This window comes from Triturus cristatus, chromosome 8 (genome assembly GCF_964204655.1).
Source record: "Triturus cristatus chromosome 8, aTriCri1.1, whole genome shotgun sequence".
NCBI classification, from domain to species: Eukaryota; Metazoa; Chordata; class Amphibia; order Caudata; family Salamandridae; genus Triturus; species Triturus cristatus.
This window is the reverse complement of record NC_140591.1, coordinates 792,445,807-792,473,788: the sequence shown is the minus strand read 5'-3', so window position 1 is coordinate 792,473,788 and position 27,982 is coordinate 792,445,807. Positions and strand designations below refer to the sequence as shown.

Sequence of the window (27,982 nt, the reverse complement as noted above, 5' to 3'; positions counted from 1 at the left end):
AGAAGGAAGGAGGAGAGAATACTAGGAAGGAGTTCTCTCAGGGCCCACAAACTAGTTCTCAGGGGAAAGAGACCAAGCCCCAGTCTCACCAGAACAAAGGGTCTGTGGATAAGAACACAGAAATTCCACTAAGGCAAGACATTTACAGACAGAGGTAAAATAATTGTAATGCTTTTAAATTTGTTTAGGAGTTAATATCTGTAACTTTCTTTGAGAACTCAAAAAGTCCTTAGATTGACACCCGAGGGGAGGAAATAGGCAAAGTAGTCCTAAGAAGGCTTTTTGTGTGCAAACATGGCTATGGCACATAACCTCAGTGATAGTCTTTGTTCAGACATACTCAGAGAATGTTTATCGGCCTGAAGACATCTATGTCCAAATCATGAGGTGAAGCATGTTTGCTTTTGGGTAATGTATATAAATTATTCATTGCCATGAGGCATTATCCATTAGTAAGGAATTCTGAATTTTAGGTGTTGGATAGGCAGTTACACAGCCTTTCAACTTGACTCTTTTGATCAAAACTACAAAAGGCCTTATTTAGAGATTGGCACACAGGACACTCTGCTACAGTTCTGGTGGAGTACCCAGTCCACTAAAGTTGCATTTCCCTCCCTCTATTTAGAGTTGGGTAAAATGCAAACTTTTCGCCACGGTAGTCTCTACTGCCTCTGTCAGTACAAATATATGTGCAATGCTCTGACTGCCATAAGTCTGCTGGTCAAACTATCTCAGACTATTCATCTCATTTAGGGAAGATGTTCTGCTGTACTTTTTCCTGATTGGGACTGCCAGGGAATGTTTGGTGGTCCCAAACAGAAAGTACATAAATGACCTGCCGCTCACTTGGAGAAAACTCCCATGTGAGGGACATTTGCTTTTGCTTTTCAAAAACCAACTCACACATTTGAAGCAGGTTTTTTATTACAAAAACTCTTTGCTGTGCAAGGTGTACTGAGCATGGCACCGGCACAGCAAGTTTTCAGTGCATTCAGTGGAGCTCTGCCAGTGTAGTTGCCAAATCCGTGGCTCCAATGAAAGCATAGTGATCTCCAATTGCCTTACAGAGATCTCTAAATATCGCTTGCTGTAGGCCGCCAGGGTAGTTAAGTCCATTTCTCCGATGCTTTAGTGGTACAGAGTACAGCTCACCAATCTGTAAATGTGACATATAATCTTTAATTGAGTTGACCAAGCAGCACAGAAAGTTGCTTAATGTTATTCTTAAAATGACCTACCCGACACATTAGCTAAGGACTATGTAGAGCATTTTCATCACCTTTCTATGTGTAAACCAAACTCTGCAGTGTGACAAGTCACTCAACTGTACCATCATTAGTCTATCGTAGGAGGACTCCAGCAACCTGCATACTATTCCAGTTCGCTGTTGAGGAAACATTCAAATGGAGGCAAGTTAGCAGGGGAAGTTTGACCAAGTGTCTTTTATCTCCGCTGTGCAATTGAAATCTTACCTGGTTGAGCTGGCAGAGTGGATGTTTAATAGCCGTCTAAGACTCGCGAATAAAACTGAGGTCCTCATTGTTAGAAAATCTCCCTCCATTTGGACCTCTGCTTGGTGGGCAGATGTACTTGGTCAGATTCCTGACCCTAAACCCAAAGCTAAAAACCTGGGTTTATGATATGACACTAAATTGTCCTTTGAGATCCAGATAAGCAGTGTTGCCGGGAAAAGTTTCAGTATCCTCAAAATTCTGAGAAATATCCAGGATCTGCTCCCTGTGGCTTGAAGGAAAACCATAGCACATTCCCTGGTGACCACACAGCTAGATTACTGCAATGTCCTCTACCTTGGTGTGGCGGAGGGGAGCATGAAAAATCTACAAAGGGTACAAAATGCCGTGGCACGGCTGGCATTAAATTCATCCAGAAGTGCATCTGCCAGTGCTGCTCTCGCTAAACTGTACTGGCTCCCACTGGACAAGAGAATCTCATTGAAAGCCATTTGCTTCTGTCATCAAATCTTTAACGGCAGGTCCCCTAAATATCTGTCCCCAATAGTGCAGCCCTATCATCCTTAGCACAACCTTAGATCGACTGGTGCTAAATTAGAAATAGTACCCAGTGTAAACAGAGCCCGGTTAGGGGGCCACTCTTTTGTTTTTCAAGCAGAAAAGATGTGGAATTCCCTACCAACCCCTCTGAGGATGGAACCATCTGAGATGATTTTTTGCAAGAGGCTTAAAATCTGGATGTTTTTTTAAATCTTAGGTTAGATTTGGTTGTCTGGTCTCATGTCTAGTCTTTGCTCTTCTTAGTATAGTGCCTTCAGCTATAGAAGAGGTTCTGGTCCTAGCGTGGGAACACAAAATGGGGTGTAACCATTGCCCTCTAGAAGACCATTATTATTATTCAATTCAATTCAATTCAATTTATCTTTATTCGGATATAATATATATCCATAAAAGTACGACATCATTGCTAATGTACATGTGACATACAGTCTTCTCTCAAACGTAAAAATAATTAAAAATAAGATCAAATGATGAACTTGTAAAATTGGATGTCATAAAAACCTGTACATACAATTTGTGAATGCAATTTAACAATAAATAAATTAACCAATGATTCATACAAAGACCAGCAGCCTTACTGTGCAAAACGCAGGATGTAAACTTTAGGCACTGTGCAAAATAGGCAATTTGTAAACATTCGACTATGTGGAAAACAGGTTTATCACATATATTGCAGTCTGTTGGGTACCAAAAAAAAAAAAAAAAAACCCTATAGGTACCAATGTTGATAAAGTGCAAATAAGCAATAATTTTGCCTTGTATAGACCCTACAAGTAACGCCAGCATTACTGTGCAAAAGTGCAAATAGAAATTGTCAAAAACGTCTCCTAAAAGTAAAAGTAGCAGAATCTACCTCTTTAGCAACCTGCAGAGTGGATTTTGATTTACTTCACTGCAATGATAGATGTCCCATATGCCCCCTCTGCATTCCCCCTACAAATATAATGTAGTGTAGGCAGTACACCTGACAGCAAAGCCCTGTCAGCTCTGCTGTAGGGTCCATGATATTTGTGCCTCAGGCCCCACCAAAATGGTGGTGATTTAGTTGTTGGGTTTAGGGTGACTGACCTTTTCACATGCTTCACCTCCATGACAGATCACCATGTAAACCACAGTTGTCTAACATGGAATTAAAGCAGTGTCCCTTACATGCTGGGTGAACACTCCTAGCAAGGAAGGGCCCAGGGACAAGAGACTCAGTGAACTGGTGATCATTTTACAAGTGCAGTCAGTGAGTAAATACAGTCAGGCACATTTCAATGTGTGTCCAGGAAATGTGTCCCCCATTCTAGGGGTTACATTTCATTTTCAAGACCTGTAGTTGGACCAGGTATTGAAGAGGGTGAAACAAAGTGTTCAGAGTTAGTGATGTCAGAGTCATGTCAAAGAGACAGAAAAAAGGCGAGAAAAGGGGAGATGAAAATCATACTATAAGGTATTATGGGGGTGAGCTGTTGGCTCAGTGGACTAATGAATCCACTGCAGGGGCCTGTGTTTGACCTCATGGTCACTGGTTCAAATCCCGGCGGGTCCACTCGGCCTTTCATCCATTTGACGTCGATAAAATGAGTACCATTGAGTTGGGTAACAATGAACATCTGTTATTCAGCGCCTTGAGACCCATGGGTGATAAGTGCGCTTTACAAATACAAGTGTTATGTTATTCTATGAGCTACAAAACACATGGCAGAATTTTCCACCCCTGGAAATACAAGACAAGCAGGAACATTTCCCACATATATAGTGGATTATTCTAGATACGAAAATGATCTTGCACCAATGAAACTTGAGTTAGTGCTTGCATCCCCCCAGCGCTTTGGAGGTTACATCACCAAATTTTAAAGTACCCCATAAGCCTTCCATAGTGCTTACAATTTGAGAGGAAAGACCACCCAAGCCTGGGCTTAGAGCCTGATTTACATCTTGGCGGACAGGTTACTCCACGACCTGTGCACCTGTGAGAGGTAGTGAGACCTGAAAGGATTGTGGCAGCCTGCTCAGCAACCCCAGATTAAATTTGTTTTTATCTCTACGGATGACGGATGATATTCAGAAACACGTGTCTAGAGATTTACAGCACTAACCTGCACCAACTGTGGTGGAATTCTCCAGTAAATATTCAAGTAAGCATGTACCCTGAACTGCACTCACCATAATGCTAAGGGGAGAACTGTACTGGGAGGTGAAGCAGTGTTGTCCCACCCCTTTCTCTTCTTAACAGTGACGGATATCCCATCCGCCGAAATATAAATCCCATTGTATCCTATGGGATTTAAATTTCGGCAGACAGGATATCTGTCACCATTGTGACAGAGAAACCCGTCCACCGAGATCTAAATCAGGCCCTTAGTCTATTCCAGATAGCTTTTATAACCTTTAAAAGTGATGTCTCATGGAGCCAACTAGTTTTAATTTTTTTTTTACCATTTTCAAATTATGCGTACGTTTCCACACTAGGGAATTACTTCATACATTGTGATTGTATTAATTTGTACTGTTAGTTATCCATCAATGCATTCCTCATTTCATTGAATAGATCATACCTGACTCCCATTTTGTTCCTAAGAGTTGGCTGTGTGTGGATCCTCCAATGAATTAATGAACAGTTTGGTTGAAGCTTTACACAGGCTTTTCACCTCTGTATGTACATTTTGGAACTGCTATGAATTTATATTCTTCGTGTAGGCCATTTCCACTACTCTCAGTCATCTACAGCTTGGCAGTAAAATGAAGTCCTCACGCAATGTTAAATTGCATCCCCATACAATGTTTCAATTCTACCTTCTTCTACACCTTCCTAAATTATTGGAAAATGTCTCTTTAATGTTACTGATACCTTATAATTTAAGTTGGCAAACTTCTGAATCAGCAGTGGTTGTTTTGTCAGAGGTGTGGGTCATCTTCACAGTGCACCATTTCCTTATAGATTACCTAGTCCTCACACCCCTTCTTTTTTATTTCCAGCTCTGTAATGTCTTCTGCACTAGAGGCCACCAGCACGTTCCCACCAGTCTGAGTGTCAGGAGAATCAGTGGAAAGACACTGGTGAGTTATGCAACCAAAGCTGATGATTTGTTCTAGAAAGTGTCCCACAAGGAGCCCATCCTACTTTGCAATCTGCAATATTTAAAAATGGCTTGTGCAGATACTGATTCTCCTCTTCAATAGTTTGAGCAATATCAAGAATCTATGTCGCCCTTTCTTTTCTATTGGGGTGGTCCCATAATTTCACGTACATACAAAATAGGAGCAATGAAAAATCACATCACATTACGCTTATGATTTTATCTGTTATCACTTTTCAGTACCATGCTAAATATAGATATAGAATATTTATCATCAGTAACTGCAAAATGTTTCTACATTTGTTCAAAGGAATATTCTAGAATAGCTAATACTGTTATAAAATCACCACAGCCTTTCTCTGGAACATAGTTCCACTTTTCCAAAAATGTAATTGTTGTGTCTATTCCTTCCACATAAATGTTTTCCAGACTTTTCGCACTCTGCACTTTATAAAGTCACTGTTCTGTCAAAGGGGCTAGGGGCTTTTGTTAACTTTCAATCATGTGTAATCGAAGATTTTTTGATAACCATAAAAATAAAGACATATTTTCTGATTGCACAGGGCAACCTTCTAATATGCTGTGTGGCTCCCTTAAGAGCAATAATTGGGGTGGCATCAAAAGGAAAGATATTTGTGCTTCGGTAACTAAAAATAGAACTTTAATTTGTTTTTTTCTCTGAGGCAATTTTCCAATGTTTGTGTTGTAACACCTTGGGCAATATGGAGATGGAGTAGCATTACATTTATGAAATCTTTCAGTAAACTAAAAATAATTTCTCTTTTGTCAATACTAAATCAAAGATTGGGCCTTATGTTAAAAAACACAATGGACATGTGCTGTCAATCTAGAAATACAGGGTACAGTCAAATATATTTGTACAATTCATCTATACACAAAATATAATATACAAATGGCATTGGTATGTACTCTTGTTTTATTTATCTATATATAATATTTTTCCCTTATAGCTATAATTCATATGCATACAATCATTAAAGTAGGAAACATTTAAAATCACCCCTATTTCTGATACATACTCATACACAATTACATATTCATACTTCATCGTACATTATTTTTAAAAAACTGTCAACGGGACGTTTTGGTGAACAATAAAACCATTTTTCAGCGCCTTCTTCAGGACTAGAATGTAAATCATAAAACAATTCTGTGTTGACTCCATGGGCTATTCAAGTTACCCAATGTCGGATCCAAAATGGATTGACAGGTCTGGCAGATTCTATCACAATGTCACTTCACTTCTTTTGTGATCGGTAATTAAATTACTCAATGGCTGGTGTTATATTTCAAATTTTTTATCATTTATGGGCAGTAGAGCATTTAAGACTCAGGAGAGTGTTCATCTATAGCCACTCCTTATACATAAATCATTCGGAGTGTTCATATGATGCTCTTTCTTCATATTTTATTTGGATGTATATATTAGCTGCCTTTCACACCAGTATCTGTTATTCTCAATATCCAGACATCTCTAGTGATTGTCAAAGGTGTCTCGTGAGACAATATCATTTGTGGTTATGGTCTGAAAGACTTAATCCAAGGTTGACTTGCATAGGATGACTGGTTAAAAAGACCAGGAACCAAGGGATACCAGATCCCAATCCTGGCACAAAGTGCTTGATCCTCAAATTGTGGTCTATTTTACTAAACTCAATGGGAGTTTCAGAAGAATGAGCATTTGACCTTTTCCAGGAGTGCTTGAGGTTCCTCAGTGCTGTTTAGCTATGTGGGATTTGTACATATTGCAGTCAGAAACCCTATTGTAAGTCACTCACCAGATTGTTGCTTTTTCAGTTGGCAGAGTGTTTTGTAGTAAGTATGGTTTCTAATGACATAGCTATCAATGCAGGCAAAAATGGGTCCGTATTAGGGACATTGATCTCAGTGTCCTTGTTTTAGGATATAGGACTATTACTCATGGAAGGCGATATGTCGATGAGGTGGAAGATGAGATTGACAAGTATGGTGTGTGTACGTTTGTTGGCTTCACACTACAGCTCTCCATCTGTGAATATTGGGGCATATTATCAAGAAACAGCGTTAAAATTATCGCCGCTTTAGTGGCAGAAAACTGCCGCTAAAGCGGCGATAATGGGCTTGATAATATGCCCTTGAGAATTCCCATAAAAGCCCATGTTCTGTTGTCAACATGGGCTTCTATTGGAATTCTCTGCGGCATATTATCAAGCCCATTATCGCCGCTTTAGCGGCCGTTTTCTGCCGCTAAAGCGGCGATAATTTTAACGCCGTGCTTGATAATATGCCCCTTGATTCTTTTGAAGGACAACAGAAGCACTAAACTAAATGGGGACGTATCTTCATATCATATAATTGAATATTTGCTTTTGTCTTGGTGGAAAATCTGAGCAAAGCATACGCAAGCATGGAAAAGGCTATTATGCTAAAATAAGCTACTGTTCATGTGTATGCCATGAAATATAACCTTCTATTCCTTTATGTTACTGCATTTTTTATTTAGTAGAAATACTTTATTATGTAGTAATTTGGGGGCTTGTTTATGAGAGCCCTGCATCTCTTTTTCACCACGGAAAGTGGTACATGCATGAGGCAGAGCTCGAATAAAGATTCATGAAGCCAAGAAAAGCTAAGTCACCCTGAATGGCTTTGTGTGGCCTCATATATCATAAGTAAGGCAAAGCAGTGCAATTCGAGAAAAAAACCCCGTAGGATTGATTTTGTGCAGGAAGGTCCCACTTCCTGCACAAAACAATTCTGCCTGCAACAGAGGCACCCTTGCACCATGATGCAAGTGTACCTACATTGGCGCTAGGCTGCCGAAACAGCACCAGTGCAGGCAGAAAGGACAGGAATGCACTGTATTACTTAAATACAGTGCATTCCTGCACTTTCATTTTGGCGTAGGGCAGCGCAGCAAGGTGTCTTACTCCTCTGTCCTATGCTAAAATGCTATAAATGAGGCCCTTGGTTTTAACTTATGCAGGCCCATTACACAAGGGGATATATTCACAAAAACGTGTGATAACTACCGCAAGAGTAGATTAGATTATTAGATATTGAGCTTTATTCGATATGTAAATACAATATCAAAAAAGTACACATGAATAAAAATCCTTAAAACAGCTAAAATTACATGCAGTCAATAACGTAAGTAAAATCACAAAAGTTAAAAAGATAGGTACAGCTAAGCAACAAAATTTAAAACAGGTTAGGGTTGCATTGATGACCTCAGCCTCATCGTCATTTTCAGGTAAGATGACATAGCTGCCAGGACTAAAGGGGTTTCCAAAGATTTTAATTTGCAGTATGCCAGTTTGCGTGTGCGTATACCCCAAGATCTCAGCAGTGGTTTTAAAAAAGTAGTCCTTGGCAGGTGATAAAATCTGCAGAAAAGGATGCAATGGATGTTGGATTGGGGCGAGAGGCCATCACAGGGGCATTTTTGTAGGTCAGTGTCCCAGCAATTTGGATTAGGGAAAGTAAGGAGTCTGAAGAACGTGTTAGTGCGAAGACGGGTCAGGAGCATACGAATGAATGGAGATGGTTCTAGTAATAAGTATTGCTGTATGCCAGTCACAGTGATCGAATTTTTGTAATCAACAGTGGTGGACTTCTGTGATTCTAAGAGCCAGCGTTTACGGTGCAGATGATTTAAAACAAGTCGCTTAAGCTCGGCTTTGGATATGTGAGATAAGGTTGATGGATCAGCAAAAAATTCCGGATGCCCGATGTCAGTGGATAACCCTTTTACATAGTTCAGCCATTTAATGTTCCTGACCTCTGTCAGTTTTAGACAGTCTACTATGATTTCCCTGTTAAATGATGTATCTTCGTTGATCCAAATTTTATGCCATAGGATGAGGGGAGAGGAGTTAATTGTGTCTGCAATGTATGTGAGGCCCAGTTCTGTATGCACCATATGGGTAGAGGTGCCGGGGGGAACAGCCAAGAGATAACGTAGAAAAGCATTCTCGAGGCGCTGAAGATGTTCGACAGATTCAATCCCCCAGATCCCTGACCCATAGGTGCCGGTTGAGGTGCAATTCGCCCGATAGATCTGGAGTAAGGGGCGTAATGGGCGACCCCCTAATTTTTTTGAAAAGTTTGTCAGTGCACCTATTGCTTTAGTCATCGCTGAGCCTCTGGCTTGGGCCGCAGCTCTCCAGGTGCCCCTCTTATTAAAAGTAATGCCCAGGTAAGGGAAGCTATCGACATTGGATAATTTGTTGCCATTCAAAAAGATAGTACATGGCTTTTTCCCAATCCCTGGGCCACAGGACAAACTATGGGTTTTGGAGGTGTTAACTTTTAGGCCTCTCTTTGACATAAAGTTAGAAAATTCAGAAACAGCCCTCTGAAGCCCCATGGGAGTCTGGGACATTATTGCCGCGTCGTCGGCATAAAGCAAGATGGGGATCGATTTACCATTAATTGTTGGGTAATCGTGGTAAGTTCTAGACAGGTGGTGACTGACAGAGTTGATATAAAGGGTGAAAAGTAAAGGGGCTAATATACAACCCTGTCTTACACCTCGCCTAATAGCGAAACTGTCGGAGCATTCCCCGTTGATGCCATAACTCACGCGGGCCGATGCATCCCTGTACAGCTCTTTAATGAATAATATAATGGTAGGGTCTAAGCCAATTTCTGTGAGGGAGTCCCATAACTGCCCATGATCAACACAGTCAAATGCTGAGCTGAGGTCAACAAAGGTTATGTAGAGGTTACCTTTTTTTGTCTGAGTATATTTGGCTATAATAAGGGACAGATTAAGACCCTGTTCAATGGTACCTTTGCCTTGCCTAAAACCATATTGCATTTCGGAAATAATATCTTGAGTGCTTAGCCAATCATGTAATCTATTTAAAATAATTCGCCCGGCTACCTTCATGAGGGAGTCTAAAAGTGAGATAGGGCGGTAATTGGCGGGATTATCCCTCGCGCCTTTTTTAAAAATCGGGACGACAACAGCCGATGGCCAGGTGGAAATGAAACCAGTGGAATTCAGAGAGTTCAAAGCGTTAGTGAGCAGTGAGGCCCATAAGTCAGGGTGTGACTTAAAAACGTCTATAGGGACGCAGTCAGGGCCTGGGGCTTTCCCGGAGGGGCTGTCATTTAAAGCCATTAGTACTTCATCATGGTCAAAAACAATATTTAGGGGAAAAGAAAAGGGGGTAGTTGAATCAGGAGGGGAAATGGATACAGAATCAGTTTCAGAAGGTAGAGTGACCAAGTTAGTAGGATTGTATAGAGAGCTGAAATGAGTGACCCAGGTTTCGGGGGTGATGGCTGAGTCCAGGGTCGAAGGCTTGGAAAATCGGAAAAAGGGGGCATTGACTGCCCTCCAGAAGGCGGTGTTATCTTTCTTTTCGGAGGCTTCCACCAGGGCTGCCCAGGCCGACAATTTCAGCTGTTTTTTCCTTTCCTGGCGTTTGGTACGGTAGTTATGTCTAGCGATCTGGATCTCATGACGGTTTCTAGGGTTGGATTTCAGAGCTGCTTTCAACACGCGCAAGGCTTTAGAGCAGTCCCTGTCAAACCAACCGTGGGGGGAAGGGGCAGATTTCTTTGGCGCGCGCGCAAGAAGGTTTTTGATTTCTGTCATGATTACGGAGAACGAGCTGGATATTGTCTGTGGGGTTTCCGTAGATGACAGGCAAATTTGAAAGTGATCATAATTATTGGTAACCAGGTTTATTAGGAAAGTGGAGGGGACTACTTTGTCCCATTTGAGGAAAAGGCCCATGGTGGTGCCCAGCTGCAGGGGAGGGGAATAAGTGGTGTTCTGCCTGGCCGGGCCTTTAATATTCAGGGTTAGCTTTAAGGAAACCTCGATGGGGTAGTGGTCACTGATAGGAATTTCAAGGGTCTCCCAATTGATTATCAAGCCTGAGTACCTTGTGGATATGAGTGAGTAGTCGATCGTGGTATGACAACCTCTCCCATTATAGGTGGGTTTAAAGACTACCGCAAGAGTAGCTTAACGCAACTCTCAACATCCCAGCCCATCGCGGGAAAATAACCCCGTGACAATGTGGAATTCACAACAAGGTGGTACCATGCGATAGTCTTTCTAAACCACAGACAATGTCTGCAATACAACCACCTCGATGGAGATAAAAACACAAACCACAAAACAAAAAAACCTGCGATGGGCCAAAGCGTGATGCGGAAATCAGCAATAAGCAACGCCAGGCCTGCAACACACACGTGGCAGGTGGGAAAAATTACCATAAAAGTAGAAAAAACACCCAAACACAAACTGACCAACACCCAAGCACCATGGAGGCAGCCGGAGCAGGTGCAGAGGATGAGCACAACACCACAAGCACCCCGGATGACCAGCCCGGGACCTCAGGGACAGGGAAGGGCAAGGACAAGAGGAATAGGAAGACAAAGTTCAGTCTGCAGGCGAACAGGATCATAGTCACGGAGGTGATGGAACACCATCAACAACTCTTCGTCATCTCCAGCGTGTCATTGGGCACCAAAACTGGAATATGGCGGGACATCGTGGACAAGGTGAATGCCGTCGGAGAGCACAAGAGAACAATGGACGAGGTAATGGAATGACATCAAGAGAAAGACCAAGGAGAAACTCGCAGCCAACCAGGAGGCAGCAATGCAGACTGGAGGTGGGGGCCCAGCGCCACAGCTCGTGCTGGATTACATGGAGGAGCTGGTGTCGACAGTCATCAGTGTGGATACTGTGGCCGGAGTCGGGGGACCGGACACTGCTCAACAGGACACAACACAACTGCAACAGGGTGAGTGACTCCCAGGTACTGGGGGGACGGTTGGAGATGGCCACGATGGCACACATGCACAATTAAGCACAGTGCACACCCTCAATGACTCTGGGTCATCGCCCAGATCTATAGACTGTCACAATGTACAATGCCATGCTGTCTGAATGTCAACATGTACCATGCAGCTGCATACATGTGGGCACATTGCAATATACCATCTCCCCTTCACATTGCAGGGCCACCGTCAACACCCCCTGCAGAGCAGTCCCAGCCACTCTTCACTGATGCCGAGGAGGACAACCCCAGCATCGACACACAAGCCCTCCTAGACATCATTGATCATCCGCGACTCACCTCCAGGATCAGGGCTGACCAGCTACATCGAGAAGACCCCACCCACCACCCAAACCACCCAGCAGGAGGCACCCACGGCCCCAGCAGCACCCAAGACCCCCAGGAACAACACACGGCCTTCCAATGCTGTGTGCTGGAGGCCCAGAGAGAGATGGCTGAGCAGGTGCGGGTGGGGTTCAACCTCATGCCACCAAACTGGACTCCATCCATGGGTGTCTAGACCCGCTCCATGGTCTCCAATGAGCCCTGACTGACATCGCTGGAGTCCTGACATGGAGAGAAGAACACCTGTCCGCTCAGAGGGGCACCAGCGATACCAGCCATGAGCTGGCACACATGTGGAGGCTCATGAAGAACATGGTGCGGATGGAGGCGGAAAAGATGGCAGCCACCGCTGTACATCAGCGAAATGTAGCTGGGATCTACCATGCCCTGCAGATCATCATCATGGCATTGCTGCCACAAGGCGTGGTGCAGATGGATGCTGCTGCCCCCAACCCATCCACATCTCTGCCCCCTGGTGTGCCATTGCCTCACAGTGCAGCACACGTATCCACTCCAGCACCTGATGTGTCAGTGGCACACAGTGCCTCAGCCGGTACTGCAACACCCACTGGTAGGGCAGAGCACACATCGGGACGAGGACGTGGATGGGTTTGTGATTAGGAGGCACCGGCATTCATTTCTGCCACCTGGCCTGTATCTGCTTGGTGCCGCACATGGCCTCATGACCGTCCACTGACCCCCGATACACTCCGATGCACTCACCTTGGACAGCGACATGGACTGCCATATCCTGTTTGATGACCAATGACACAGCGACCAGACTGCGGACTGTACCCTTCCTCTTCCGCAGTACTTGTCATCCCCAGATGGACTTTGGCTGGTGCTCCAAGGGCCCATATTGTGTAGTGTGCTCGGCATTGCCCTGTACCGCTCCAGCTGCAGAACTGCACTGGATGTGCAATAAACATCCAGTGCCGCACTGCTGTGTCATGTCTTTCATCATTCATGTATGAATGTGTGGATGAATGTTGGGGCAGTGATTTCCCTTGCATCAATGATGTTCATCCTCTGGGATGCCAGTCAGATGGTGCTACATTGCATATTGGGTACCGGGTCCCGTGAACACTACAACAGGGACACTCGCATCAGTCACTTCCATGTCCTGACATGGACTGAACCACGCCCAGAGCCCTCGTGTCATTTTTGCAGGCCCTGTGCTGGTCTGGCATACAGCAGGCCAGGCCACTCCGCTTATGCTCCGAGGGGGGGCCCTCATTGCTACCCGTCGCAGGCGTACTCGCTGGTAGTGTGCAGGTCACTGGTCTAGTTTTCTGCATGTCACAGCCAGTCCCTGAGGGCAGGTTTGCACGCACACCACACCCATCCGGCACAGGCGTCACAGGCCATGTGACTCCGCCAACATAAGGGGCAGACAACGTCACATTCCCCTCTTCCGGTGGTGACTGGATGACGGACGCTCCACGGTTCTCTATCATAAAGGGCACATGAGTTGTTGCGCACAGGATTAGTGGCACCCGAGGCCTTGTGGCCTTCTTGGGCCTACCACCACGTGCGCTGACTGGCGTTGCACAGGGTTAGTGGCACCCGAGGCCTTGCAGCCATCATGGGCCGACAACCACGTGGTGCTGACTGGAGTTGCACAGGGTTAGTGGCACCCGAGGCTTTGCGGCCGGCACAGGCCTACCACCATGTGGCGCTGACTGGCGGTGCACAGGGTTAGTGGCACCCGGAGCACTGCAGCCTGCACCGGCACCCCGCCACGGGACGGTGACTTTGGGTGCACTGAGTCATTGGCACCTTAAGCTGTTGAGCGGGAGTGCAGCCTACGATGATGCCCCATCCCGGTTCTCTATCATAAAGGGCACACAACGTCACATTCCCCTCTTCCGGTGGTGACTGGATGACGGACGCTCCACGGTTCTCTATCATAAAGGGCACATGAGTTGTTGCGCACAGGATTAGTGGCACCCGAGGCCTTGTGGCCATCACGGGCCTACCACCACGTGGCGCTGACTGGCATTGTACAGGGTTAGTGGCACCCGAGGCCTTGCGGCCATCATGGGCCGACAACCACGTGGCGCTGACTGGAGTTGCACAGGGTTAGTGGCACCCGAGGCTTTGCGGCTGGCACAGGCCTACCACCATGTGGCGCTGACTGGTGTTGCACAGGGTTAGTGGCACCCGGAGCATTGCGGCCTGCACCGGCACCCCGCCACGGGACGGTGACTTTGGGTGCACTGAGTCATTGGCACCTTAAGCTGTTGAGCGGGAGTGCAGCCTACAATGATGCCCCATCCCGGCGGTCTGCACAGCTCAGGTTTTGTGTGCCCTGCTGGACCGCAGTGTAGGCCAGAGTCAGCGGGCAGCACGGACCTACCGCCATGCGGCGTCGCTTCCGCGATCTCAGAGTTAGTGGCACCCATTGGGCAGAGCAGCTGTGCTGCCTGCGATGATGCCGGGTGCACTGGTATGTCCTATGCCATGGAGTAATCAAGACTCAGCACCAAACGGGAAACCTGGTGGCCTGCGGAGCGGGGCTGCATGGTGTGGAGGGTGCCATGTCCGCGGGCTCCGGGCTTGTGGCTTGCAACAGCACGTGGTTGAATCTCCTGTCTACACGCCAGTAGAGGAAGGTGAGCAGTGAGGCCTGGGTGTGCATGGGCGGGCATGCTCTGATGGGTGGCGGGAGGGGCTGGGGTGCCTCTGCCTGTGTGTGCATGGGCGGGCAGGCAATGTTGTCTTGTGCAATTGTGTGTACTGTGCAAAAACCAAAGGAAATGATGGACGGAGTGTTGAACATTGCAAGCACTCACCCCCAGTCAACTGATCTGGGTTTAATCCATCACCGTTCTTTAGCCCACTCTGCCACCCCAGTTCAGACATGGCCATATGCAAATCAGTCTGACCCTGTGCCTCATGGGAACAGTCCAGCCCGAACTGCCAAGCCATGTCTTCCCTGGACCGAAAACAAGCTTTCTAGGACTGGTTTCTGGCATTTCAGCCGTCTTCAGCGAGGCTTGCTTGAATCCAGTGGAAAAGTGAGCAAAGGACTCACGTCTGAGCATACCCTGCCAACTTATGGCGAACAAAGCAAAAACCAAAGGAAATGATGGACGGAGTGTTGAACATTGCAAGCACTCACCCCCAGTCAACTGATCTGGGTTTAATCCATCACCGTTCTTTAGCCCACTCTGCCACCCCAGTTCAGACATGGCCATATGCAAATCAGTCTGACCCTGTGTCTCATGGGAACAGTCCAGCCCGAACTGCCAAGCCATGTCTTCCCTGGACCGGAAACAAGCTTCCTAGGACCGGTTTCTGGCATTTCAGCCGTCTTCAGCCAGGCTTGCTTGAATCCAGTGGCAAAGTGAGCAAGGGACTCACGTCTGAGCATACCCTGCCAATTAATGGCGAACAAAGCAAAAACCAAAGGAAATGATGGACGGAGTGTTGAACATTGCAAGCACTCACCCCCAGTCAACTGATCTGGGTTGAATCCATCACCGTTCTTTAGCCCACTCTGCCACCCCAGTTCAGACATGGCCATATGCAAATCAGTCTGACCCTGTGCCTCATGGGAACAGTCCAGCCTGAACTGCCAAGCCATGTCTTCCCTGGACCGGAAACAAGCTTCCTGGGGGTGAGTGCTTGCAATGTTCAACACTCCGTCCATCATTTCCTTTGGTTTTTGCTTTGTTCGCCATCAGTTGGCAGGGTATGCTCAGACGTGAGTCTCTTGCTCACTTTGCCACTGGATTCAAGCAAGCCTCGCTGAAGACGGCTGAAATGCCAGAAACCGGTCTTAGGAAGCTTGTTTCCGGTCCAGGGAAGACATGGCTTGGCAGTTCGTGCTGGACTGTTCCCATGAGGCACAGGGTCAGACTGATTTGCATATGGCCATGTCTGAACTGGGGTGGCAGAGTGGGCTAAAGAACGGTGATGGATTAAACCCAGATCAGTTAACTGGGGGTGACTGCTTGCAATGTTCATCACTCCGTCCATCATTTCCTTTGGTTTTTGCATTGTGTGTACTGTGCTAATCATGCATCTGGACATTGTTTCAGATGATGAGTCTGTCTCAGATGTGTGACCTGGTATACTGCTATACATACCGGCAAGTGGTTGGAGACACACCGGTGCCAGCAGGTGAGCAGTGTGGCCTGGGTGCGCAAGGGCGGCACTCTCTCTCTCTCTCCCCCTCTCTTCTTCTCTCTCTCTCTCTCTCTCTCCCCCTCTCTTCTTTTCTCTCTCTCTCCCCCTCTCTTCTTCTCTCTCTCTCTCCCCTCTCTTCTTCTCTCTCTCCCTCCCCCTCTCTTCTTATCTCTCTTGCCCCTTCTCTTCTTATCTCTCTATCTCGCTCCCCCTCTCTTCTTATCTCCCTTTTTCCCTCTCTTCCTCTCTCTCTCCTTTGCTCTCGTTCTGTCCTTTGATGTGCACAGGACACACCTTCTCATCATGATTTTTTGTCTTGCAACTTGTGACCTACGGATTGTCCTGAGGGGAACCGCCATGTGTCTTCATTTCATTTCAGTGTTCTTGTTAATAAAGTTTCATTTGTTGCTTCATAAGTGAATGTGTGATGCTCATTTTTGTGATGACACATGCATGTGTCGGAGGGGTGCCGGGGAGGGGGGTCCTGGGAGTGGTGGCAGCGGGTGTTGTTGCCCTTTCGGCCCTTCGGGCTGCATGTTCAGTTCCCCAGGTGCATCTGTTGCCCTTCTGATGTGGCTGTGGGCTGTGCTCCCTTTTGTGGTGCAGGCTGTGGTCCGACTTTGCACCAGGTCAGAGCAGGTGTTATTTTCCTGCTGCGAACATGCCTTATTGCCTGTTTTGTGCACTTATCGCAGTTCTGGCTGGGCATTGTGAATGTTGTGGAGTGGTGTTGTCGTGGCTTGTGGCACGGGAACGCCTACTCTGCATCTCATTAGCGATAGTTGTGGGGGTCATCTGTGGCAATGTTTTTTGCGGCTGCTATCGCTGGTAAACTGGTGCTGTGGGCTGTTTACACCAACTTGTGATTGGGGCGATAAGTTTATCGCTACTTTGGCTGCGATAAAGTGTTGTTCACTTGGCGATTGATTCTTGTGAGTATCCCCCAAGGTGTGTTTAGGGTGCCCTTTTTGACTATCTTGGAGTCACGATACACTGAAAAACTAACGATAATTTTCCCCACACCTTTTTTCATGGAATATATATATTTTAATGCTATAACGCAGAAATGTAATAACTTTCCTCTAAACTGAACATGAGTTTATTCTTAATTTTATGGCAGTGTCTCTGCAGTTGATTTCCTAGATTTTGCTGTTCAGAAATAATTAATAAAGCAGATTTTACGCAAAAAAGTTAAGCAAAGGGATATATTTGCTGACATTAATTGTGCATATATTTAAAAAAGGTATACATATTGAAAGCATAACTCTTTGATTCTGCAAACTTTAATTTGAGGTTCACCGCACACTATTTCAAATCAAAAAGACTATTTTGTTGCAATCTAACCTGAGACGAACATTAATACATCATGTACATCTTTTCAAAGATCTCTCGTAGCATACCAAAAGGTTTCATGTTAATTGCTTTTTTGGAAGTTATGGAAATCAAAGCCGAAACATCATGAGGAACATTTTTTAACTTATTCAAAAAATGAAATGTCCAAATTAATGGGAGTCTTTGCACTGTACTACAGGCCTGTTATGCATCCAGGCACATTTATATATGCAGGTGAGATCGATCTAGTACTGTTAGAGCTGAAATATTGCCAGAGTGAATACCTTACAGAAGGACGTTAGAAATTGTTTCAAAACATGTACAGTGGGTCCGGGAAAACTATGGAGTATATTATCAACGGCCAGCGATAATTATCGTTGGCCGTGCTTAGCGATAACTTTTTTATCGCAGGTTATCTCTGGAATGTATCACCCTGGTAGCGCGTTATTAACAACGTGTTTCTACAGTGCGATAAAAATTCCAGAGGTGGCGAGGTTATCTCCGTTTTGCAGGGAACATCGATGGTTTTCCAGCGATGTTCCATGCAAAATGGCGATAACCTTGCTGATACGACCCTGTGGTCGTATCAGCATAATCCACCCCCTATGTACAGCAAAGGTAAGTCTGGATTTTAGCAGACGTTAGTTTTTGGGGAAAACGGCCGTTTTCGCCAAAATCTAACATGTGCTAAAATCCTGTGGGCTGCCTTGTAAATATCGCGATGTGAACATCAGCGATATTTGCAAGGTAGTCGGTCTGGAAAACGCCCAGTGACGCCCACTTTGCATCTCATTAGAGATGCAAAGGGAGGCGTTGGCAAAAAGGGTGCTAACATGCGATTATGCATGTTAGCACCTTCTTGTAAATAGTGCCATATTTTTATCTCCGCTTTTTTGGCTTTTTAAGCCAAAAAAAGCGGAGATAAAGCCCTGGTAAATATGCCCCTATTAATTTATTTATTTACTATGCCAAAATTTGAGGTAATTTGTGAATGCCATGCTACACGACTTTTGCAATTTGTTTGTCACTTCACAGGTGTGCAATTCCACAGAATTTCTGCCCACGGATACTTGTTCAAGTGGAAAATGTCTCATAAGAACAGTAAAAGGATGGGTGAAAGACATGTTTTCCTTGATTCTGTCTTTTGATAAAATCTTGTGTGTCTTTTGTACTTCAGGTTTGCTCTTGTTTTCAATTTTCTCATGAGATACTCGAAAAGTCCCATTATGCAATATGCATAATTCCTATAAATGTACATATTTCTTAGAAATATATCTCGTTCACGTATATGTGTAATATTTTTAGGGATGCAGTAATATTTAAATTGAATAACATCAAATTAAATAAATAATTAAATAATAGTGCTTCCCTCATCTCTAGGGCCCAGTTAGTTAATTATTGGACCACCTTGTCCTTGGCACCCTCAACCCTTCACCTTAGCCCTACCAATTTACCAAACCTTACCTACCTGCAGGATCTCAAACTTGCTTTACAATCTCCACTCACATTTTTGCTAACATCCATTCCCTAACCATTCACTCTTCTAGAACGTCCTCCATCTCATCTTCCTCTCTATCTCCATAAAGATTCTTCTGTCACCTCTAATGACTGATTGTTCCTCTTCTCACAACTGCCGCATACACATTACCCTTATGATTTACTCTTGCCGCTACCTTCGCTCTCCACCCTGATCTTCACATGAATATACCCACCAGGATACATCTTTCCATGTTTGGATGATCTCCATCTATCACTCTCTAATTTTCCAATCTCCTTTATTCATTTATTAATGCCCCAAAACAGCTTTCAATGTTTGCTACCATCTCTGCACCTTCAGCCCCTTTATTCTTTTCTTAGACTCCTGTTTCAAGCCTAATGAAGAATTACATATGGTTCTTTCTCCAACATGGGTCATATACACACTGCCAAGGCCTGTTGACTGTCTGCAACTTCACACTCTCAACCCTTGCCCATATCCATCTACTACCACAAACTACTGATTTCCTATATCCTGCAATCCATACTACACATGTGCTGTTGTAGGTCACGTGGTTAGTAAAAAGTGCATAGCTGTCAAAACTACTTGTAATGACTGTGGGCATGAAATGGTGTCAAAGTAGTAATCTTCGTGTGAAGAAGCAAAAGTATGTACAGGAAGAGTTAGAAGCAATTATATTGAAACACAGGGAAGCGAATGAGGTTAATGCCACCGAATAGGATAAGTTGTATGACACACTAGTTAATGTGATGGTTGTTTAGTGCTCAAAATAAACAGTACATTCTGATAAAGTGTACAGAAAAACAAAAATTGTAATACATCACCATCTTAAGAGATTGACTGGGAGGCTATATAGGCTAACCCATTAGGATGAAGGGCTATTTTGAAAATGATTTTGAAGTTAACGGTGTGATAATTGTAATGCATTGGCTGGCAGGCCACAACACTACTGAGTTATGAAGCTTGGCTATGAACCTATGGCAACACTCGGTGTTGGAGTGGCGGATGGGCGCAGAAACTGTGTTCCTGAAGGAAGTAGGTAATGTCTTGATGTCCACAGCCCATGCCTGCAGGTACCAGTACCTGCGTGAGATGTGGCCTCTATCTCCCTATGCCCCTGAAATGCCACTATGGGTACTGCCTGGCATTGTCAGCATGTCAGCCCCCTGTCCGGCAGCAACAGAATGGTCTGACGTGGGTATCACCACATGGGTGGACCTGTTTGTTGACTCAACATTATCCAAGTTCGATGCCCTGATGAATGACTATAGGGTGCATCCAGGCTCCTTTCCAGTGTATGCGCCCCTCACTTGTCAGTTGAACAGGGTATGGGGCACGATGTGTGACGAACCTACCACATCAAGCTTTACTTACACATGACATGGGTAAACGGGCCATAACCATGCTATACAACTCTTTGAGACTTGACACTGCGTCCCCTTTGACAGCGCTTAGGGAGTTCTGGGATGCTGCACTCACAATGTTGCTATCGGACAAGCAGTGGGAACAGTGGCTAGGGATCTCGAAGATCATTTCTACAAATGTTAAACTTAAGTACTTGCTATTTAACTATTTGCATCACACATATCTGACACCCCAAAGATTGGCATATATATACAAGATTGGCATATATATATACCCAAGTTCTCTTGATATTTGTCTATGTTGCCATACTCCAAATGCCACGTTCATACATATGTTGTGGGACTGTCCCCATCGGTCTCGGTACTGGGATGCAATGGCCACTATACTCACTGGGGCCACAGGCACCACAATACCAGCAATGGTCCACATTTTTTACTGAGATTCGCCAAACATAAAGCACGGCGCAAAACCCTAAATACATTTCTAGACGTAGTGCTGTGTTTAGCCAAGAAGAGGCTGGCCATGTCCTGGAAATCGGCATCAGAACCTTCCATACTATAGAGGCTCACCGACCTTCACAAGAAGTTGGTGTCTGAGCATGAGTCAACCCGCAACATTATGCCAGAACACCCTGCCTCCACTAACCCCCCAGACTGGAAGAAGTACTAAATAATTGTTGAATTAAAACTGCCCTACACTCCCCCCAAACCGCTGATTTCTTAGGACCTCAACACAGTCATATCCATGCTTCGGGAGACCTATACTTAGAGGACTCCTCTGGGATGGGTGTCAGGACCCCCCTTTTTTTTCTTACCCCTTCCCCCCTTGCGCGTCCAAGTGTTAGCGCTCTGGTGACCGATCTACTCCCCTGCACACACTTACAAATAGAATATGTCCTCCCACCATCACAGGGATAGTTAGATATTGCATATAATGTTATACGCTCATCTTTTTAACTGAATGCCTCCAAGAATGTAAAGAATACATTGTTATATTGTTCTGTTATGTAAATGAGAACCAAACTAGTAATGGAGAGTACAGCAATACCGTACTATTATTATTGTTTACTGCTAAACTCACCACAGTTCCTCTCACACCTTGCTGTGGTGGAGCAAAATGTGTGACTCCCAAGGTTTATGGGATGTTTTATATTTTATATTGAAATACAATAAATAATATTTACCAAAAAAAGGGTGCAATAATTGTTGGCAAAGTCTATGTATCAGTCAAAATGCATGACATTTTAGGCTTGCCGCAGCAAAAAAAAAAAGTAATATGGTTTGATCCTAAGGTAAAACCTTAGGGTCAAGTCAAATTAGTGAAAAGTGGATGCCCGGTCTAACTTAGACCAAAAGTCTAGCTTTACTAGTAGTAAAGTTAGACTTTTTATCTAAAATTAGACCAAAAGTCTAACTTTTCTAGTAGTAAATAACTTAGATTTTTATGAGTAAAACAAGACCAAAACGACAACAATCCAAGACGTAGAAGTCAAGATATTAATTTTTAAAGAATAAACAGTTTTCTGTGCTTAGAAATAAATAGTGCCAACCAGGGCTATCTGGTCACGCTTGACAGGGTCAAATCCAAACGTTCAGTGCAACCGTGATGGAGCACAGGTCAGATGCAGGGACCAGGCTTGGTCTACTGAACAGTACCTTGGATGATTCCACGTTGAGGGTGAAGTAGGGAGCAAGGGAGGTGATGTGTTGTAGTTGATCTTGCAGATGTGGTTGATGCGTTGGTTCTGAAATGCACGCCGTTGAGGATGTGCCAAGAGTTAAGATGCAAAGAACAATGGGCGATGTGTCATCGTCAAACCACTGGACTGAAGGCAATGTGACCTGCATGAAGCGATGAGGCAGCGCCAAGCAGAGCAAAGTTGGAGATGCGTCGTATACTGGAAACAATACATCAAGCACTCAGCGATGCTGTGTCCGCAGTCCGTGCAGTAGTGGCGATACATTAAGGGAAATACGCTGGTTCCAATCAGTGCGATGTCATAGATGCATGGATTTTCACAGATGCAGCACTTTAAACTTACTTCCTGGGGCCAAGGACTGAATTGCCACCATTTGGCAGAGCAGGACTTACAGCAGACAGAGTCCGGGTGCTGTTTGCAGGTTGAAGAGAGAGCTCTTTGATACCCCTGAGACTTCAGAAAACAGAAGGCAAGCCAACATGCTCTTGGAGATACTTAGGTTCTAGGATGTAGTGATGCAGGTCCAGTCCTTCTCACTCACAGGCAAGAGGGCATCAGGGCAACACAACAAACCAGTTCAACAAAGTTGCAGTCCCTCCAGCACCACAGTAGTCCTTCCTGGTAGAATGTCCTCAATTCCAGAAGTGTTCTGAGTTGGTGGCGTCAGAGCTCTAGTACTTATATCCAGTTGGGCCTTTGAAGTAGGGAGATTTCAAAGAGATGCATTTAAAGGGCACAAGTCCCTTTCTTTCCTGCCGTGTCTCCAGACTCACTACAGGGGGTATGCAACCCTCTGTGTGGGGCCAGTCAGTCTTTTCAGGTGTGTCAGCTCCTCCCTTACATCCTGCCCAGGATGGCCCATCAGGATGTGGGTGGCCTATCAGTCACACCTAAGCTCCCTTTGTGTGTGGCTGTCTAGAGGGAATGCACAAAGCAAACTGTCATCAACCCCAGGCTTGTATTCAGAGACATGCAGAAGTTACCAAATTGTTTCATTAAGAAAATGCCAACTTTCTAAAGGTGGAAAAATAACAAATGATGGACGGAATGCAGAACAATGCCAAAGACTCACCCGCAGTACAGAGATTTGGGTGTAAATCCATCATTTTTTTGCTCAACATGCCATTCCAGTTTGGCCCCAGCCATATGCAAATCCATCATGACCCTGCTCCCCATGGGAACAGTCTATCCTGAACTGCCAGGCAAAGGTCCTCCTCGGACCTGAAACAAGCATCCTAGGCCCGATTTTGGGGTATCACCCCTCATGCGTCTGGGTAGCTTAAATCTGGTAACATGGTGAGCACGGGACCCAGGCAGAGTTTGTGGAGTTTTTTCTCATGCTGGTCGCCAACATTAAGCTGGCAAGCACGAGCAAAGAAATCAAGTGCTAGACCGCCTCCCAGGGAGATTACTCAATGTAGGTGTTTGTGTGAGGTCCCTACCTCTCGCGTTGAGAAAGCTGTTGCTCTTGTTGAGAAAGCTGCCACTCGAGTAAAAAAATCTACTCGAGTAGCAGGAAGAAGCAGCGCCCTCCGGCGCACTGCATGGTGCCCTTCGGGCTGATTTTACAGTGCAACACAAGCCACAGGTGCAAAATTTCAGCACATGCAGTGCAGCCTACCGAATTCCGCTGTTCAGGAGCTCCATAAACTCTCGCAGAGTTTTTGGTGTGAAACTCCAAGATTTCAGCCCACCCACTAGGTAGGGGCATTGGGTGGTAAAAATATTTTTGAAGATTTAGGCATAGGGTGGAAAGCGTAATTAATAAAAGTAACTAATAAAGGGAGGTTTGGGGACGTTTCCCCCATAAATAATTTTTTATAATTTATTTATAAAAACAGTGGTGAAGGAAGGGCGTGGCATGAAGTGACATGTCTGCAAACACACCCTGTGGCGCTGTTTAAGTTGAGGAATTGATTCCTCTTCAATCCTGAGGGTCCCTGTGGGCCAACTGGCCCACCAGGTACCTCCAGTAAGTGCCACGGAGCTGCGTTGCAGAGTGTTGTTAAAAGGGGCATGGCCTCTGAACACCTCTCTGCAACGCAGCTCTCTGGCGCATACTGGAGGTACCTGGTGGGCTAGTTGGCCCCCAGGGATCCTCAGGATTGAGGAGGAATTAATTCCCCAACTTAAACCGCGCCACAGGGTGTGTTTTCAGACATGTCACTTCAGGCCAGGCCCCCTTCCTTCACCACTGTGCAAACGTGCCCAGTGGCACGTTTTAAGTTGGGGGATTAACTCTCTTTTAAAACTGAGGGTCCCTGAGGGCCAACTAGCCCAACAGGTATCTCCAGTATGCGCCAGGGAGCTGCGTTGCAGACAGATGTTCAGAGGCCATGCCCCTTTTTACACCTCTCTGGAACGCAGCTCTGTGGTGCTTACTGGAGGTACCTAGTGGGCTAGTTTGAGCCTAGGGACCCTTAAGATTCAAGGGGGCTTAATCTCTCAACTCAGAACGGCCACAGGGTGCGTTTACACAGTGGTGAAGGGAGGGAACGGGACGGGGCCTGAGGTGACGTGTGCAAACATGCCCTGTGGCGCGTTTTAAATTGGGGAAATAATTCCCCTTCAATGCTAAGGGACCCTGGGGGCCAACTAGCCCACTAGGTGCTTCCAGTAAGCGCTACTGTGCTGCAGAGAGGTGGTGCAGGCTGTGCCCCTTTTTACACCTCTATGCAATGGTGCTTACTGGACGTACCTAGTGGGCTAATTTGCCCCTAGGGACCCTCAGGATTCAAGAGGAGTTAATCTCCCAACTTAAAACGGCCACAGGGTGTGTTTACACAGTGGGGAAGGGAGGGGATCGGGCCTGAGGTGACGTGTGCAAACACGCCCTATGGCGGGTTTTAAGATGGAGAAATAATTCCCCTTCAATCCTGAGGGCCCATGGGGGCCAACTAGTCCACCAGGTGCTTCCAGTAAGCGCCACTGTGCTGCGTTGCAGAGAGGTGGTCCAGGCATGACCATTTTCTCTGCAACACAGCTCTGTGGTGCTAACTAGAGATACCTGATGGGCTAGTTGTACCCAAGGGACACTCAGGATTCAAGGGGACTTTATCCCCCAGATTAAAACGGCCACAGGGCGTGTTTGCACACGTCAGCTCAGCCCCCCCTTCACCAGTGTGCAAACGTGCCATGTGGCGCATTTTAAGAGGTCGTTTTAATACCCCTGCCCTATTATATACTAGGGGCTTACAGAGGAGGTCATGCTAATAACAGGGGTACCCCAACGCATAGTGTTCCCTAGTGTATGTAGCTGATTTAACTGTATTCTAAGTGTCTTTTAGCATAGCACTGGCTCTAGGACTGGTTAGTCAGTCAGTTACCACCAGTACCCATCTGTAAAAGTTGAGGGTACAGGATGATTTTGCAACAAAGACTCTTTCTGCTCTGTTTGTTTTTCTGCACGTCTTCCTTCTTCCTGCACTTTTCTTTGTCTTTGAGGACTTCTGTTGCTTCTCTCTGCATTTCTTTTTCTTCTTTCTGTGTGTTTTTTCTTCTTTCTTCACATGTCCTACCTCTGTAGGCATAGTTAGAAACTAGCATTAAAAAAGCTTTGAAATTCAGTTAAAAAACCATAGGTTTCAGTTACGTTAAAGTTAGAAATTAGCATTTAAAAAACCTTTGAAATTCACTTAAAAAACCATAGGTTTCAGGCACGTTATAGTTAGGAATTAGCATTTAAAAAACCTTAGAAATTCACAGAAAAAAACATAGGTTTCAGGGGTGTTATAGTTAGCTGGACATTTCACTCGTACAAAACCATTGAAATTCCACCGTTATAGTTAGTTCAGCTAACTATAACTCACGCGCCCGCAATGCACTGCTGATGACGTCACATATTACATCACTCATGACATGGTCAGTGACATCACTCATGACATCTCAAATGACATCACTGATGACATCATCCTTGTGATAGAGTGGCAGACCTCCTCTCACCCTAATATAACCTTTGATACACACATTCAAAAATTTACAATAAAATTGGACATACCAATACCAGTTACAAAAACCTATTCAGTAATTCCAAGATCTACATACACATCCACTCATTCACCAACAGTTGTATATAGTCACTCATACATGTACTCACTCTTCATATGTACTCATACACCTATACATCCTGTCACACACCGCTACTCATTCATAGAGTTACTCACACACATAGTCACTCATGCTAATAAAGAATCAAACATCCATTTACTTGCATATACAGTTATACACACACCACTACACTTACTTCTACAGAAACGTACACATACTTACTCTCTTAAACAATCACTTATAGAAACACATAATTATTTATATAGGAACTCTTCCAATCTCTCACTCTCACATATACTCACTTATATACACCAATACTCACATATACTTGTTTAGAACATATGTAGTTACTCATAAAAGCACTATTGAGACAGTCATTCACTCACTAACACACCCATACACACACTCATCCACCCATACAGTCCTGCACACATACTGTCTTCAACACATACAAACAGTGAGTCACTCATTCATGCATCTATGCGCTAAGTGATACCCCCATCGAACCATACAGACACTCAGACACTCATACTGATACTCAAAAAAACAACTAATACCCATATAGACACTCATGTAGCTACTCACCAACCCATGCAGCCACTTATACACAAAGTAAGAGACTGATACAGATATTTACATATTTAAAGATTACTCGCTAACCCATGTATTAACTAAGATACACTTAATCAGTCAGTTATACAAACAATTTTACAAAAAAAACCATCCATTTAGACACTTATTTACCCATTTATTCTATCATCGACCTTGAGATAGACACATATATAAAATATTTAATTTTCAGAAAGACACACAGTCACTGGAAGATGTCATCAGTGATGTCATCAGTGATGTTATTTGAGATGTCATCAGTGATGTCATCAGTGATGTCACTGACCATGTCATGAGTGATGTAATATGTGACGTCATCAGCAGTGCATTGCGGGCGCGCAAGTTATAGTTAGCTGAACTAACTATAACGGTGGAATTTCAATGGTTTTGTACGAGTGAAATGTCCAGCTAACTATAACACCCCTAAAACCTATGGTTTTTCTGTGAATTTCTAAGGTTTTTTAAATGCTAATTTCTAACTATAACGTGCCTGAAACCTATACTTTTTTAGTGAATTTCTATGTTTTTTTAAAATGCTAATTTCTAACTATCACGTGTCTAAAACCTATGGTTTTTTCAGTGAATTTCAAAGGTTTTTCAAATGAAAATTTGTAAGTCTAATGTACCTCAATCCTATGTTTTTTCACACATATATATATTCAAAAAAATTGTGAATAATTTTTAGTTAGGAAAACTATATTCATTCTTTTTTTTTGGTAATATTATACAGAAGTCGCGCACCCTTCGCGCATCCTACACGATGGCTGCGCGCATTCCGGTAGCCATTTTGAAAAGTCGTGCTGGGGTCGCGACTTTGGCATGATTTGTAAAGTCTGAAATATCTTTAAATTAATTATAAATAAACGTTTCCTTTAAGTGTTTGTCTAAATGTATTAATAAAAGTATTTTTAAAGTATTATTTTCAATATAATTTTGACTAAAAATTATTCGATTAATATTGAATTCGGAGGTTAGGAGGGATGGCCATTTTGCTTGATCTGTTCTTGTTTTGTTGATCTTGTTCTTGCTGAAGCTATGGAATTTTGCCA

At 44.6% G+C, this 27,982-nt stretch overlaps 1 protein-coding gene across 1 annotated transcript in view; it reads left to right on the top strand.

The window, feature by feature from the left end:
• Positions 1-4,997: 4,997 nt before the first annotated feature.
• Positions 4,998-27,982, top strand: part of HTR1F (5-hydroxytryptamine receptor 1F) — a 935,734-nt gene continuing 912,749 nt past the window's right edge. Inside the window, exon 1 of the mRNA XM_085620469.1 lies at positions 4,998-5,078. The gene's annotated coding sequence lies outside the window, so the exon portion shown is untranslated. The remainder of the gene's footprint in view (positions 5,079-27,982) is intronic.